Source organism: Eptesicus fuscus, chromosome 21 (genome assembly GCF_027574615.1).
Source record: "Eptesicus fuscus isolate TK198812 chromosome 21, DD_ASM_mEF_20220401, whole genome shotgun sequence".
In the NCBI taxonomy this organism is placed as follows: Eukaryota; Metazoa; Chordata; class Mammalia; order Chiroptera; family Vespertilionidae; genus Eptesicus; species Eptesicus fuscus.
The window spans coordinates 49,075,226-49,092,921 of NC_072493.1; the positions used below are offsets into that span (position 1 = coordinate 49,075,226).

The following is a 17,696-nucleotide window of genomic DNA, read 5'->3' on the forward strand; positions in this document are numbered from 1 at the left end:
TGCAGAGGCAAAGGAGAGGATCCGGTAGCGTTCTTGCAGTTGGACAGGGTGGGCGGAAGTCGGATGGCAGGAAGGCATCAGTGGTGGGGAGTCCCTTCCTTGTTTGATACACGAAGGAAGGAAAAGAAATTTCTTTGACAAATAACGGTTTGGAAAATGTAATCCTATCACCTGTCTGGATGACCCTGTAAACACAGTGTGTTATCAAAGCAACTTGGACCCCTTTCAAGTCACGATAAACACATATTTTTAACACAGTGGGAATCGTAGTGCATGCTCAGTCGTGATGAAAAGGCTTACTCATTATTTGAAGAAAGATTCTAGCCGAAAGTTACTTTTTTATTACAAAAACATTTGAATACTTTCCCTGGATTTGGTTATTCTCTTTATCCTTTTATAAAATGTTTCTCATTTACACCCACTTATCTATTCATGTCTTTCATAGTCTCCGGGACTTTTCTGTAAAGCTTACTAGTTTTTTGGTGTATTGTCTCAAACTATTTTCACATCCTATATAATAAAAGCCCAGCGGCCGAACGGCGGAGTGACTAGAATGACCGGTTGACCAGTCACTATGATGTGCTCTGACCACCAGGGGGCAGACACTCAACACAGGAGCTGCCCCCTGGTGGTCAGTGCACTCCCACGGTGGGCCAATCCCCGCAGGCCATGCCCCCACCAGCGCACGTATGGTAATAAGAGTTTTTGTTTTAAGTAGACCTTTTAAAAATGTAAAACTTAGGAAATTTTTACATAGCCTCATGTATTCTTTTATGATATCTCCTTCTGTTTATGTCCTTAGAAACTTGATACATGTAGTTCTTTTTTTTTTAATGGCTGTCTAATATTATAGTATATAGACACAATTCACTTAACTGACTTACTATTGAGGACATTTGAACATTTAGGTCTTTTCCAGTTTTTAAAAAGTGGTCCTGTTTGCACAGATGTCTTTGCATGATCAAAGTATACATATTTTTAAAGTTTCATGGATATAGTGCTAAGCCATTGGTGAGAAACATCTCCCCCAATAGTATTTGGTTGGTTGGTGCGTTTTGTTTTCTTAATTTTTTCTTAATTTTTGTTGAGTGAACATTGAGTTTTATTTAATATTTATTTCCCAGAAACTCGTGGTGTTGAGAATGTATGTATTTAAATCCATTTGGCGTTCATATTCATTACCCACATTTCTATTGGGTCCTAATTTCTTGCCTTTATATAGTATGAATGTAAGTCCTGTTTTGTGAATGTGATACATTTTTTCTTAGTTTTGTGTGGTCTCTAAAGTTTGCATGATGTTTCTTGCTGTACAGTAGTTTAAATTGGGTGGTATCTTCCTTAATAGAAGCATTTACTCCATTGACCGCTTTTACTCTTAGTTTTTCTTTTTATTAATAGATATATTAAATAATACATTTGGTTCTTTTTTCCTTTTCTTTTTTTACATTTGGTCTCCTTTCTGTTGCTTACTTAATTCTTTCTTGCTCTCTTCCTACCCATGACATATTGTTGAGTCTTCCTATCCATGAACACAAGATGTCTTTCCATTTATTTAGCTCTCCTTAGTTTTATTGAGCAATGTTTTGTAGTTTTCAGCATCAGTCTTGCACATCCTTGGGTAAATTTATTCCTAACTAATTTCTTATTTTAATGCTATTTTTTTATGGAATTGTTTTCATAGTGTTCATTCTGAGTGTATACAAATGTAGTGATTTTTGTGTGTTGCTCTTGTAACCTGCAATTTTGATGAATTAGCTTATTTAACTCTGACACTTTGCTTGTGAGTTCTTTAGGGTTTTTTATATATGAGATAATACCATCGACAAATTTTGTTTCTATATCTAATTGTTCTGGCTAGAACTTCCAGACCAGTGTTGAATAGAAGTAGTGAAAGAGGCATCCTTGTTTGGTTTGATCTAAGAAGGAAAGCTTTCAGTGGTTTTATTTATCATTTAAAAAAAGAAGTTTTCCTTTTCTCTATCTTACCATCATCTTTTTACAGACATTTGTCTCTCTGCATCATCTCCCAATACAATTTCATCTATGTATATTTATTAAGATACAAATGCATATACACAATTTTGGGTATATGCTAACTGATTTAGCAAAAGGATTTCAGATATATACATTCCTCCCTATATCCTTAAAGTACGAGATAAAACATACTTTATCAATAGTATATCTGAGCATAATTAATTATAATATTAAGACTCACCATTATTGTAAAAACAATCTCTTCAAAATGAGAAATTAAATTGCAAGACCCTATCCTTACTACATGGCCAGGAAAGAAGCGAAGGTTTTATCAGGCTTATGGGAAGTAAACAAATGGTCAGTGGACTGAGCTTTGGCCATCAACTGGTAATGTCACTTTTGTTGAAATTACTCAAATAAAATACGGTTTACAGAAGCATCATTTTCTGGCCGTAGGGCAATAATCGGGCTTTCAGATACTCCTAATGCACGCTACAGAGTACAGTCTCTTTTTGTGCGTTTGGCATGTTTCCTGGAACAACTTTTGTGATGTGATGACTGCTGTGTCATCCAAAGCAAGATGGATAGAGAGTGAACAAATTGAAGTCAGTGAGTGTCATAGGGTATATTTTTAGGTGGTGTGATTGCAAAACGTTTTTTCCACTCCCACTCTTTTGATATGTAACCAATCCACATATATATTTTCTTCTACTCATGTCTCCTGAGGTTCCTGTATGGATTCAGTCTGGGGTCTCTCATATACATTGTAGGCTGCATGTTTAAATGCAATAGCTTTTACAAATGCATAGTTTATGTGGTTTAATTCACCATTTAGTGAATCCATTTACAGTTTTCTTTTTAGCATATTTTTTTCTAGTCCATGATAAAGGAACTATTTGTTTTCTTGATATGTTTCAGGCCAACAATCTGTACATGAGACCTGGGAATTATTTCCAAAGCAGGATTTATTTGCTGATGTGGTAACAGACAGAACTATAAGCACTAATCTGGAGTGTTCCACTTTCAGAGAAAATTGGGATTCTGAGGGTGTGTTTGAAAGGAAGCTGGTAGGCCAGGAGACACAATTCAGGCAAGAGACAATCACTAATAGCAAAACCCTCTCTAAAGAAAGAGAGCGTATGTATAACAAATCTGGAAGATGGTTCCCTTTGAACGTTTCAGAAGAAAGAGTTCATAATCATGATTCAATTAAGAAAAGTTTCCCCAAAAATACAGTGGTGATAAAACATACAGGAATCTACACAGGAAAAAAACTTTTCAAATGTAATGAATGTAAGAAAACTTTTACCCAGAGCTCATCTCTTACTGTTCATCAGAGAATTCACACCGGAGAGAAACCTTATAAATGTAACGAGTGTGGAAAGGCCTTTAGCGATGGCTCATCCTTTGCCCGACATCAAAGATGTCACACTGGCAAGAAGCCCTATGAATGCATTGACTGTGGGAAAGCCTTCATACAGAATACATCCCTTATTCGTCACTGGAGATACTATCATACTGGGGAGAAACCCTTTGAATGCATCAACTGTGGGAAAGCCTTCAGTGACCACATAGGACTTAATCAACATAGGAGAATTCATACTGGAGAGAAACCCTACAAATGTGATGTGTGTGACAAATCCTTTAGGTACGGCTCATCCCTTACTGTTCATCAAAGGATTCATACTGGAGAGAAACCATACGAGTGTGATGTTTGTAGAAAAGCCTTCAGCCATCACGCATCCCTCACTCAACATCAAAGAGTGCATTCTGGAGAGAAACCTTTTAAGTGCAAAGAATGTGGGAAAGCTTTTAGGCAAAATATACACCTCGCTAGTCACTTGAGAATTCATACTGGAGAGAAGCCCTTTGAGTGTGGGGAATGTGGCAAATCCTTCAGCATCAGTTCACAGCTCGCCACTCATCAGAGAATTCACACTGGAGAGAAGCCCTATGGGTGTAAAGTTTGTAGTAAAGCCTTCACCCAGAAGGCTCACCTTGCACAGCATCAGAAAACTCATACGGGAGAGAAACCATATGAGTGTAAGGAATGTGGAAAAGCCTTCAGCCAGACCACACACCTCATTCAACATCAGAGAGTTCATACTGGAGAGAAGCCCTATAAATGTGTCGAGTGTGGGAAGGCCTTTGGTGATAACTCATCCTGCACTCAACATCAGAGGCTTCACACGGGCCAGCGGCCTTACGAATGTATTGAATGTGGAAAGGCATTTAAGACAAAGTCTTCCCTGATTTGTCATCGCAGAAGTCACACTGGAGAGAAACCTTATGAGTGCACTGCATGTGGCAAAGCCTTTAGCCATCGTCAGTCCCTTAGCGTGCATCAGAGGATTCATTCTGGAAAGAAACCGTATGAATGCAAGGAGTGTAGGAAAACCTTCATCCAAATTGGACACCTTAATCAACACAAGCGAGTCCACACTGGAGAGAGGTCCTATAACTACAAGAAAAGCAGGAAAGTCTTCAGGCAGAGTACACACTTCGCTCATCAGCGAATTCATGCCGGAGAGTCATCCACACGCCCTTCTTTACCTTCGAGGTCAAGTCCTGTGGACCTGTTTCCTAAATATCTCTGGAATCCATCCTGACTCCCATCACCGGAGACTCAATATCATTCTTTCAGCTAGACTACTCCAGTAGTGTACAGACTGGTCTCTCTGCTCTTTTGTTTTTGTCCTCTACAAGCTTGTTTTTCACATGGCAGTCAGGTTGGTTTGGGTATGAATGTAATTCACTCACTTTTGATGTAAAAACTTGCCACGACACCCTCTAAATTGGTTACTGCCTAAAATGCTCTTAGAACAGTGCCTCGTCCACAATAAGTGTGAGTGACTTTAGCTCCTTGAAGAACATTATTTTGGGACATTGAAGCATTTCCGTAGTTAGCTCTGAATAACAATGGTGCATAACACAAGACCAGGCGGAACAAGAGTTTAGATTGGGAACAGGAGTTTGGAGAAGTCAATGAAGCTTTGCCTATGTTGCTTTAAAACTTGATTCCATTTTGCTGAGTTCGTGTTGTGGGTTTCCACCTTATCTGTATAAATGTAAGGTGCACTTGGTGAGAAAATTCAGCTTTACATCTGACAACAGTCTTAGGAAGTGTGTAGGGAATATGGATGAGTAGGCCACCTGGAACGACCAGAAAAACGCAAGCTTTATATGAATAAAGTTAAAACTACAGACATGTTACTCGAGAATTAGAAAATTTGGCAAGATTTGATCTATTTAAAGTCACCTGGACTCATGAGTGAGTTCTCTTAAACTTTCCAGGAACCATTAACCTGAGGTATACTCATTAAGAGTAGGGATCAGCAGCCCTAGCCGATTTGACTCATTGGATAAAGTGTCAGCCTGAGGACTGAAGGGTCCCGGATTTGATTCTGGTCAAGGGCACATACCTCAGTTGCAGGCTCGATCCCGGCACCTGGTCAGGGCTCATGCGGGAGGCAACCAATCAATGTGTGTCTCTCACATCAATGTCTCTCCCCCTCCCTTCCACTCTCTAAAAACCAATGGAAAATTATCCTCAGGTGAGGATTAACAACAACAACAAAAGAGTAGGGGTGAACAGACTGACTCATGGCCAGAGTCTCACTGGCTGTTTTGGTATGGCCCATGACCTAAATTTTTAAAACATGTTTAAATGGTTGGACAAGTTAAGAGAATAATATTTTGTGACAATGTGACTATTATGTGAAACTTACATTTCAGTGTCTGTAAATAAAGTTTTAGTGGCTCACAGCCACACATTTTTTATTTTATTTTTTTACATATTGCCTTTGGCTGCTTTCACTCTACAAGGTCAGAGTTGAGTGCCTGCAACATTGAAAATACAGCCTGCACAACCTCAAATATTTACTATCCTTTTACAGAAAAAGTTTGTCCACCCCTGCTGTAGCCCAGAGAAGTAATATACAAAAGGTTCTAATTATTTCTCCAAATAATTGAAGTGTGTCAAGCGACTTCAAATAGAGGTGATAGGAAACTATTAAACCATATTGAACAATATAAAATGTGAATAAAAAGAAATATATTTTTCTAGGTGAAACACTCGATACTACTAAAATATTTGTAAAGTGTTTTTCCCAACAGAGTCCCAGTAGGATATGTTTACTTGGACAGTTGTTTTTAAACCACACGAGGAAAGATAATTTGTCAAGTATAGCCAGACATTTTAACAATAAGTTTCTTTGCATTTGAGATTTTGTTATGTAAAAAGACTGGTTTTTATTTTTGGGGAAATGATGTTGGACAGTCCATTGTCTACTTTCCAAAAAAAGAAAAAAACAAATTTACACCTTCCAGGGGAATGTAATACAATTGTATATAATACAGCTGGATTTATTTAGCAGAACATGGAGTCTTAGAACACATTGGTAGAGAGTCAAGTTAGCCCAAATAAAGATGTAAAACTTCAGCATTGAGAAAGGCACCAAAAGGGTATGAAAGACAATTGGTAGAAAATATAAACAACTTATATGGAGAAAACAACAACAAACTGTCATTTCGGAGCCAAGTGCTGTTTCACAGACAAAGCAATGGGAAGGAGTTGCCAGTGTATACCAATAGTCCCGTCACAGTTGAAGAATTCACAGGAACAAATTTGTGAAGCTCTTAACCATTACACATTAAATTGTCTTGCCTCTCAGATGGGTCAGAATCTGAAATTTGGATACCACCAGTACTGGTACCAGCGGGGGGAAAACAGGCACTTGTTCATCATTAGCTGTGTAAGTGAGTCTCATATCTTCTTGGAAAGTAATACAAGACTTACCGACATGAATGTGCATTTCTCTTGAAACTAATTCTAGGTCTGTAAATTTTACCCTATTGGAATAAATAGGGATGTAAATAATGTTTATGGCAGAATGTTTTAATTATGACAAGAAGGACTTCAGTGTCCCGCCAAGCAGATTAAATTGTAATTATTCAGTCCTGTATTGTCCAATCAGTATTAAAAGGTTAAGCCCTATGTGTACTTCTGTGGAGAGTTTTCCGTCCACAATCTGTTAAATAAAACTTGTGGTTTGCAGAACCTTATATGTAAAATGATCTTGTAGTTGTAGAGTCTAAATTAATACTGAATATATAGATATATAGATATATATCTTTGCATGTATATACACTGAGTAGCCAGATTATTATGATCTCTGAACGCATAATCTGGCCACTCAGTGTGTGTGTGTGTGTGTGTGTGTGTGTGTGTGTGTGTGTGTGTATTAGAGGCCCGGTACATGAATTCGTACATGGGTGGGGTTTGGCCAGCCTGGCCAGGGGGAGGGGACATGGGTGGTTGGCCAGCCTGCCTGCTGGTCGAACTCCTGGTCAAGGGGACAATTTGCATATTAGTGTTTTATTATATAGGATATGTACTGAGTGGCCAGATTATTATGCGTTCAGAGACCATAATAATCCAGCCACTCAGTGTATATTGCATGTTTGTGTATATATTTTTCAGTATATACATTGAAATCTGTTTTTGTCTTTAACACACACACTTTTTCTAGCTCTCTGTTGGTGCTCTCACATTCTTCATTCTTTATTCTGGCGAACTGCCAGTCACATGGTTTCAGGTAAGCCAATCAGACTTTTTCATTCTTTGGGTGTGGTTTGAGACACAAGGACAGGTGCAGGGTCAACATTCGGCTTTCCGTGTGGCCCGAATGTGTGTTTTCTTTCCGTCAGTACTCATGTTGATTGGGTGGGGTCCTTATGGCACCCACTGTTAACTACATGGAATATCTCTCCTGGACCGGAGGTAGTTGTAATTGAGGAGTCATCCTTCGGCAGAAGCCTAAAAGTTGCTGCCTCTCTACCTGTCGCTCTGATCCATTCAAATGACTTCTGCTTCCTCACATCCTAGTTTTGTTCTGTTCTCTACATCTGCAAGGCACCTGGCATTCTCCTAGGGTTTAACTTTCAGTTCTAAGTGAGAGTTATCATCTTTTGACCCAAGATAGCTACCTTGTGTGGGAATTGGTACTACAGAATGATGGTGAGACTACAGAGAAGCAGGATGTTAAGGATTGACTATATTGCAGGGGTAGATCCAAAGACAAATTTGTCGTCTAGTTTTGTACTAGGAAAGGGTGTTCACGATACAGCAGGGTCAGAAGCCCATTGTGCATTAGGTGCTGGATAGCTCTTACCAAAAACTAGAGGTGATGAGGAAAACTAGTTCCAAAAATACTTGTGATGCTTCTTTATAATGGAACTAGAGGCCTGGTGCAGAAATTTGTGCATGGGCAGGGTCCCTAGGCCTGGCCAGTGATCAGGGCCGATTGGGGGCCTTCCAGCTGCCGGCCAGGGCCTCCCTTCCCCAGCTGCCGGCTGCCTGCCAGAGCCTTCCTTCACTCTGCGCCACCCCCTGGTGGTCAGCGCACATCATAGAAAGCGATCAAACTCCCAGTTTTCCTGTCGAACTCCTGAGGGACACTTTGCATATTAGCCTTTTATATATATAGACTAGAGGCCCGGTGCATGAAAATTCATGCACTGGAGTGGGGGCGGTCCCTCAGCCCAGCCTGCCCCCCTCACAGTCCGGGAGCCCTCAGGGGTGGGAGGCAACCCGGCGATCAGGGGAAGGTGACGCCCCATCACGCCTCTGCTGCTGCCACTGCTGGCAGCACAAGCCTCGGTTGGCCCTAGTTACCTGAGCCTCTGGCAGCCCTGGGCGGCTGGGGGGCTGAGGGGACTGGGGGACTCTGGAGGCAGGTTGAGGGGACTGGGCACCGCCATCTTGTGGCTGTGGATGCTGCCATCTTTGAGGGCAGGGCAGTCAATTAGCATATTCCATCCTTATTGGCTCTGGGTGCTGCCATATTTGCGATGGTGTGAGGGTTAATGAGCATATCCCCTCTTTATTAGATAGGACTAGATGCCCGATGCATGAAGCTTCTGCAAGAGTAGGCCTCCCTTCCCCCGGTTGCTGGCACCGGCTTCCCTCTGGCACCTGGGACCCGGGCTTCCCTCGCAGCCCCGGCTTTGTCTGGAAGGTCGTCCGGAAGGACATCTGGTCTAATTAGCATATTACGCTTTTATTATTATAGGTCAGATAATTTCATGTAAAAGGCCTCTTGAAATTCTGTCCTAAAGCAAGACAGTGAAATCAGGGCCTTTTTATTAGGGCATTGGGAATCATCTTTATTAGTGCTTCCATCCATGGGGCTGCAATGGATGGAAGCCAAATGCAACAGTAGATCCAGTTAGCTTCTGAGCTATGATGCTTGACTGCATTCCCAACCTTGCCATTTCTCCTACGTGGCATTGAAGTCTTGGGAGAGATCTGAATCACATTCTTGGAATGGGGCTGTCAAAAAAAGAATGCATGCATCTTAGAAAACGTGGACTCCCTCAAACCTTAAGAAACCTCCCACATCAACCAAAGGATTTTTATGCATGCATATAAGCCTAACCAATGGACACAGACAACAGGGGGGTGAGGGCATGAGTGGGGGGTGTGTGTGGAGGTAATGGGGGGATAAGGATACATATGTAACACCTTAATAAATAAATTAATTAAAAAGAAATAAATAAAAAAGAAAAAAAAGAAACCTCCCTCGCCCTAACCAGTTTGGCTCAGTGGATAGAGTGTTGGCTTGGGGACTCAAGGGTCCCAGGTTCGATTCTGGTCAAGGGCATGTACCTTGGTTGCAGGCACATCCCCAGTGGGGGGTGTGCAGGAGGCAGCTGATCGATGTTTCTCTCTCATCGATGTTTTTAACTCTCTATCCCTCTCCCTTCCTCTCTGTAAAGAATAAGAAAAGAAACCTCCCTCGCAGTTCTCCTTTTCATAACTCGGCTATGGCGGAAAACTTAATTTTTTAGTCCACTCTTCTGGTCCTGCCATTACTGCTTGGTTGGAAACCAAAATCTGCATTTACTATGACCTATAGTTTGAAAGACAGGGAGGAAATGAATCGCATCCAGAACGATTTGCTGTCCTTTGCAAGATGGAAGAACTCTGGCCCTAAGTCACCCGGGAACCCCAGCCATGGGTTATTATGTGAGTGAAAAATAATTTTTAAAAAATTGTTTTAAAATAAAATAAAAAAATTGTTTTAAAATATATTTTATTGATTTTTTAGAGAGGAAGGGAGAGGGACAGAGAGTTAGAAACATCTATGAGAGAGAAACATCTATCAGCTGCCTCTTGCACACCCCTCACTGGGGATGTGCCCGCAACCAAGGTACATGCCCTTGACTGGAATCGAACCTGGGACCCTTCAGTCCACAGGCCAACGCTCTATCCACTGAGCCAAACCGGTTAGGGCGAAAAATAAATTTTTATGTGCTAAGGTAATGACACTTGGGTTTTTGTTTGTTTGTTTGTTTAGTATTGGATTAGTATTTTTTTCTTATTTTTTTCTTTTTTTTATTAAGGAATTATATGTGTACATATCTTACCATTGCCCCCCCTACCCCACTCCCATACATGCTCTCACCCCCCCAGAGTTTTGCATCCATTGGTTATGCTTATATGCTTGCATACAAGTCCTTCGGTTGATCTCTTATCTCCCCCACCTCCCCCTAACCTTCCCGCTGTAATTTGACCTTCTGTTTGATGCTTTACTGTCTCTGTATCTCTATCTTTTTTTTAAAGATATTTTTATTGATTTTTTACAGAGAGGAAGGGAGAGGGATAGAGAGTTAGAAACATCGATGAGAGAGAAACATCGATCAGCTGCCTCCTGCACACTCCCCACTGGGTATGTGCCCGCAACCAAGGTACATGCCCTTGACCGGAATCGAACCTGGGACCCTTGAGTCCGCAGACCAACGCTCTATCCACTGAGCCAAACCGGTTAGGGTTGTATCTATCTTTTTGTTCAACAGCTTATAATTTTCTTTATTATCCATAGATGAGTGAGATCATGTGGTATTTTTCTTTCATGAACTGGCTTATTTCACTTAGCATGATGTTCTCCAATTCCATCCAGGTTGCTGCAAATGGTAGGAATTCCTACTTTTTTATGGCAGCATAGTATTCCATTGTGTAGATGTACCACAGTTTCTGATCCAGTCATCTGCTGACGGGCACCTAGGCTGTTTCCTGGATTAGTATTTTTTTTTAATTCTTTTTAAAAAATATATTTTATTGATTTTTTACAGAGAGGAAGGGAGAGGGATAGAGAGTTAGAAACATCCATCAGCTGCCTCCTGCACACCCCCTACTGGGGATGTGCCCGAAACCAAGGTACATGCCCTTAGCTGGAATCGAACTTGGGACCCTTGAGTCCGCAGGCCGACACTCTATCCACTGAGCCAAACCAGCTAGGGCACATGAGTCTCCTCCCGCCCCCTCATTGATCTCTCCCTGCTACTCCCTTCCCCAAGCACAAGCCCTCACCACCCCCTACTGTCTGTGTCCATTGGTTTTGCTCATATGCATGCATACAAGTCCTTTGGTTGACCTCTTGCCCCAGCACCCCCCGCCTTCCCTCATAGGTTGTACAGTCTGTTCGATGCTTCTATGTCTCTGGTTCTATTTTTGTTCTTGACTTTATGTTGTTCATTATATTCCACAAATGAGTGAGATCATGTGATATTTATCTTTCTCCGACTGGCTTATTTCACTTAGCATAATGCTCTCCAGGCCCATCCATGCAAATGGTAAGAGTTCTTTCTTTTTTACAGCAGCGTAGTATTCCATTGTGTAGATGTACCACGGTTTTCTAATCCACTCGTCAGCTGATGGGCACTTAGGCTGTTTCCAAATCTTAGGTATTGTAAATTGTGCTGCTATGAACATAGGGGTGCATATGTCCTTTCTGATGGGTGTTTCTCTTTTATTGGGATACATTCCTAGAAGTGGGATTAATCATAATAGCGCCTACTGTAATTCTAATCAGCATGGTATCAGTGACTACTGATAGAATCCCTATTGTAACTCACCAAATCAGAGTAACAGCTGTGATGTACATTAGCTATTGTGTAACAAATTACCCTCAAGCTTAAACATACATTTATTACTTCTCAATTTTGGGGGGTAAGGGCTTCAGACATGGCTTAGCAGGGTGCCTTTGGTTCCTGGGGTCTCTTACAAGGCTGTAGTCATCAGAAGTCTTCACTGGAGGAGAATCATCTTCCAAACTCATTTAAACGGTTGGCCAGCCTCGAGGCCACACTGACTTGGCTGGACACATCAATCCCTTCCCACGTGGGCAGCTCACAGCAAGGCAGCTTGGATTCCTTGAAAGTGAGACGGCAAGGGAAGGTACCCAAGATGGACGCCAGAGTCTTTTTGTAAACTAATATTACAACTTACGTTCCGGTGTTAGAATTTAGTTAATTAGAAGTGGGTCACACACACACACACACACACACACACACACACACACACACACATAAAGTGGGTCACCAGACCCAGCTCACTTCCAATGGGAAAGGATTATGAAAGACTAGAGGCCCGGTGCACCAAATTTGTGCACGGGTAGAGTCCCTAGGCCTGGCCAGCAATCAGGCTGATCTGTGGGGTGACAGGCGGGATGATCAGGGGGGCCCCCACTGGCACCCGCCTTGACTGGCCTGAGGCCTGCGGGCATGAGGCAGCTCCTGTGTTGAGTGTCTGCCCCCTGTTGGTCAGTACACATCATAGCGACTGGTTGATCAGTTGACTGTCTGCCCTCTGGTGGTCAGTGCGTGTCATAGAAAGCAGTTGAGCAGCCTTAGCATACCATTAGCATATTATGCTTTGATTGGTTGAACGAATGACCAGATGACCGGACGACCAGACACTTAGCATATTAGGCTTTTATTATATAGGATTAATCATAGTTATTTTAAACTAGAGGCCTGGTGCACAAAATTCGTGCATGGGGGGGATGTCCCTCAGCCCAGCCTACACCATCTGGGACCCCTCGAGGGATGTCCAACTGCTCGCCTGCCTGCCTGCCTGATTGCCCCTAACCACTTCTGCCTGCCAGGCTGATCACCCCCTAACCACTCCCCTGCCAGCCTGATCAATGCCTAACTGCTCCCCTGCCAGCCTGGTCGCCCCCAACTGCCCTCCCTTGAAGGCCTGATTTCCCCCCAAACTGCCCTCCCCTGTAGGCCTGGTCACCCCCAACTGCCCTCCTCTGCCAACGGGGTCACCCCTAACTGCCCTCCCCTGCAGGCCTGATTGCCCCCAACTGCCCTCCCCTGCCAGCCATCTTGTGGTGGCCATCTTGTGTACTCAAGGAGGTGGCCATTTTACCTCATAGGGGTGGCCATCTTGTGTGTTGGAGTGACGGTCGATTTGCATATTACCTCTTTATTACATAGGATTGCTGGTATGAAAATTCCAAAATCTCTGCCATCTGTGAGTCTAGTTCTGATGCTTGCTTTTGTCTCTTCATACTGTGTTGTTTTTTTTCTTGTACTTGCCTTGTAATTTTTGGTTGATCACTGGTCATAATGTGCCAGGTAATAGAAACTAAGGTAATTAGAATTTCAGTGTGAAGTTTCATGTTCACCTGGCTAGGAGCTGGGCTCTGTTTAATGCTTGATGTAGCCGTCAGTGCCACATACTTTGATTTCCTCAGTTTCCTTGTCTTGTTTTCCTTCCCCCGCTGTATTTGGACTTCCCTAGGAATGTCTGAAATAGAGTCCGCGTCTGTCTGTGTCTCGCTGTTTGTTGTAATATGCTAACATTTACTGAAGCCCTGTTGGTGTGATAGTCAAGTGTGGGGGAAGGGAAGCGTCCCGTATCCTAGGGTTAACGCTCAGTTTGTCAGTGCGTTCGAGTTCTTGGGCTGTGGCCTTCAGAAGTGCTTCTTAGCCCTTATTGAGAGAGGAGGGCAGAGGGGCTGGAGCTGCCCCGTTGGCCCTCCTCCGGGTTCAAAAATGCTCTAGCACCGTGGCCGGCAAACTGCGGCTCACGAGCCACATGCGGCTCTTTGGCCCCTTGAGTGTGGCTCTTCCACAAAATACCACGGCCTGGGCGAGTCTGTTTTGAAGAAGTGGCATTAGAAGAAGTTTAAGTTTAAAAAATTTGGCTCTTCAAAGAAATTTCCATCGTTGTCCTGTTGGTATTTGGCTCTGTTGACTAATGAGTTTGCCGACCACTGGGCTAGTATATCGTTTTCCTTGGAGAGAAGGACTTTTGTTATGGAGAATGCCCTGATCTGTGTCAAAATGCTTCCTTTTCCCAGCCTCTTCCCAAAACAACAAGGTTCTCCCACGCCCAGGTACCCTGATTTTTAGTTTGAGAACTTGCGCGATTCCACCTTCAGCCGTGGGTGATGTTGTTGCTGGGGCACTGTTGGCCCCGAACTTGGTTTACTGCACACTTGTGTTTGCGTTCCACACCCTGTAGGACAGCAACTTAGCAGAGTGCCCTCTCGCACTCCGGGACCCCTCGGGGGATGTCAGAGAGCCGGTTTCGGCCCCGCAGGCCAGGCTGAGGGACCCCACCGGTGCACGAATCTGTGCACCAGGCCTCTAGTCCTAAATAATAAAAAGCTAATATGCAAATAGACTGAATGGCGGAACGACTGGTCACTATGATGCTCACTGACCACCAGGGGGCAGACGCTCAATGCAGGAGCTGCCCTCTGGTGGTCAGTGTGCTCCCACAGGGGGAGCGCCACTCCGCTAGAAGCCAGGCTCACGGTTGGCGAGTGCAATGGCCGTGGCCGTGGTGGGAGCCTCTCTGGCCTCCAGGGCGGTCCGACATCCCCCGAGGGCTCCCGGACTCCAAGACGGTGCAGGCCGGGCTGAGGGACCTCTCCCGCTGAGTGCACAGATTTCGTGCACCAGTCCCCTATTATTTTACAAAACCGTCTTCTTCCTGTACCCTTTCTGTGTTTTCACGTGCTGAGAAACCCAAATACTTACCGTGTTATTACAGCTGCCTGCCGTGCACAGTAGCGTGCCATGCCCTGCAGGCCTGTAGCCTGGGAGCAGTAGGCTATGCCAGTGGTCAGCAAACCGCGGCTCGCGAGCCACATGCGGCTCTTTGGCCCCTTGAGTGTGGCTCTTCCACAAAATACCACGTGCGGGCACGCCCGTACAGTGCGATTGAAACTTCGTGGCCCATGCGCAGAAGTCGGTTTTCGGCCTGGGCGAGTCTATTTTGAAGACGTGGCGTTAGAACACTCAAGGGGCCAAAGAGCCGCAGGTGGCCCGCGAGCCGCCGTTTGCTGACCACTTGGCTATGCCACACCGCCCAGGTGTGGATGCAGCAGGCCGCACCGTCTAGGTTTGTGCCTCTGAGATGGTCATACAGCGAGGAAGTCGCTGACTAAGGAGTCATTTCTCAAACATCCCCATGTTAGGGGACTCCTGACCATATGCCAGTCGCTTTTTTAGTTGGCAGGAAGACGGCCCTAAACATGACCGAGAAGCTGTGTGCCTTCGTGGGACCCTCATTCCAGCAGGGGGGTGACAAAATGGGCACGGGGGGCGGGGTAGATACCAGCCAGGCAGACTGAGTGACAGGTTACCCACACACACTCCCAAAGTCACAAGTCACAGTGCAGAAAGCAGCAGGCAAAAGCTGAACCCTCCTGTCCTGCAGGCGCCATCCATCCATCCATCCCCTGGACCAGCCTTTCTGAGCTCCGCCACGGCCCGTCCGAGGCTTTACCGGCCCAAGAGCCCTGTACCCCACTCTCCCGCCCCAGGCCCTGGAGCTGGTGGCTCTCAGCCTGCGGAGCCTGCCCGTGGCTCCCAGGAGCACCCCCGCCCCGCTTGCGGTGGGCACCATGGAGGCGGCCCGTGCTTCTGGGACCCAGTGCCGGGTCTGAGCGGGCTCCAAAAGGTTCTATTCCGGACCAGGAGGCACCTATAGGAGATGGTGATCCCTAGGACCCAAGAGGAATCTTGTAGGACAGCTCCGTCGCCTGCTTCGCAGCTGCCCGGCTGGGACTACATTTCCCAGGGGGCGTTGCTGCGCGATGACACGCCCACTTCCGGCCAGGGCTCGGAGAACGGGCGTGAGCGAGCGCGTCAGTTGGGTTCTGAGGAGACAGAGGGGAGGGGCGGTGGGCGGGGCTGACGTCGGTGCGTGGCGCGTGCGTGCCGCGGCCGCGCCGGGTTGGCGGGCGGGGCGCGCGTCTCGGAGTCGGTGCGGTCCCAGCGGCAGGGGCGGGTCGGGGCGGCGCGGGCTGAGGGGTTGGCTCGGGGCTGCGAGCTGGAGCCCCCGCGGGGAGACCGCCCCCTCGGACCCCGCCGCCCGGAGGCCGGCCGGCGTGGTGAACCCGGGGGGCCTGCCGGGCGCGGTGGGGCGGACGAGGCCCGAGGTGAGCGCGACAGGTGGCGGGGGCGCGGCCGTACGGGGTGGGGGGGGGGGTGCGGGGTTGGAGGAGGACGTCCGAGGAGCAGGATTGGGGGGCGGGGGTGTCACCTAACCGCACACTCCCCTCCGTCGTCTTCGCGGGCTTCGCTGAGGACCCAGGAGAGACCCCCTCTGGGCGCGGTTGCTCTGGGGGCACCTCAGTCCTTAGGTGTCAGGGGCCTGCCCCGCCACGCTGGGGGGAGGCGGGGTGACAGCGTCCCCTGGCAGGGGGAGCCCCGTCACCGCTGGTCACCCCGGGGTGAGGAACCCTCCTCCTGCCAAGGGCCCTTTGGGTGTGGGTGGCATCATGCCCGGCCTTAGAGAATTTCGGCTTAAAAATGAGCCCGCCGGCCCTGGCCGGGGTGGCTCAGTGGATAGAGCGTCGGACTGCGGACAGAAGGGTCCCGGGTTCGATTCTGGTCAAGGGCATGTACCTTGGTTGCGGGCACATCCCCAGTGGGGGGTGTGCAGGAGGCGGCTGATGGATGTTTCTCTCTCATCGATGTTTCTGACTCTATCCCTCTCCCTTCCTCTCTGTAAAAAAACAATAAAATATATTATTTAAAAAATCCCTCATGTCAACTGTCACTGAAAAGTCAGATTTACAAGCAGAGAAGTGCTGCTCACAGCCGCGTGCTCCGCTGTTTTTCACTGTGTGCGCGGTGGTCGCTGATGGTCCCTGCGTGCTGCGGGGGAGACAGTTCTGAGGCTCTGGGGGGGTGTTAACCCCAAACCTCAGAACAGGGTGAAGGGGCAACGGCCTTGTCTCCCCTCACAGGTGAGGACGCTGAAGCCTGAGAGGGGAGGAGTAACCGCCCCAGGAGGAGCCAGGATTCGGGTCCAGGCCCCGCTGCACTGGCTCTCAGGCAGTCCGCTGCACCAGGGCTGGAGGTGGGTGCTCTTAAACACCTTTTTATTCTTTAACACAGTTTGTTCTTGTGTATTATTTCTTTATAGAGGCCCGGTGCACGAATTCATGCATGGGTGGGGTCCCTTGGCCTGGCCAGCAATTCGGGAATCTGGGCCTTCCAGCTGTGGACAGGTGCCTCCCTACCCCGGCTGCTCACCAGGACCTCCCTTTTCTGGCTGGGGGGGGTGGGGGGGGCGGGGAACAGAGTGGGGGATTCCTTCATTCCGCACCCGCCCCCTGGTGGTCAGTGCATGTCATAGCAAACAGTTGAAGTCCTGGTCTCCCGGTTGAATTCCTGCAAGGGACACTTTGCATATAGCTTTATATATATATATATATATATATATATATATATATATATATATATATGTGTGTGTGTGTGTGTGTGTGTGTAATTTTCTTTATTTTTGTTTTAGAGAGAGAGTGAAAGAGAGAGAGAAATATCAATGTGAGAGAAACACATCAGTTGGTTGCCTCCAACCAGGTATGTGCCCTCGACCAGAATCGAACCCAGGACCCTTCAGTCCA

At 46.2% G+C, this 17,696-nt stretch overlaps 1 protein-coding gene across 1 annotated transcript in view; it reads left to right on the forward strand.

Annotated features, from left to right (window-relative positions):
- LOC103303903 (zinc finger protein 470-like) overlaps positions 1-17,696 on the forward strand; it is a 30,389-nt gene that overhangs the window by 1,545 nt on the left and 11,148 nt on the right. The window contains exon 3 of the mRNA XM_054710093.1: positions 17,037-17,149. The gene's annotated coding sequence lies outside the window, so the exon portion shown is untranslated. The remainder of the gene's footprint in view (positions 1-17,036; positions 17,150-17,696) is intronic.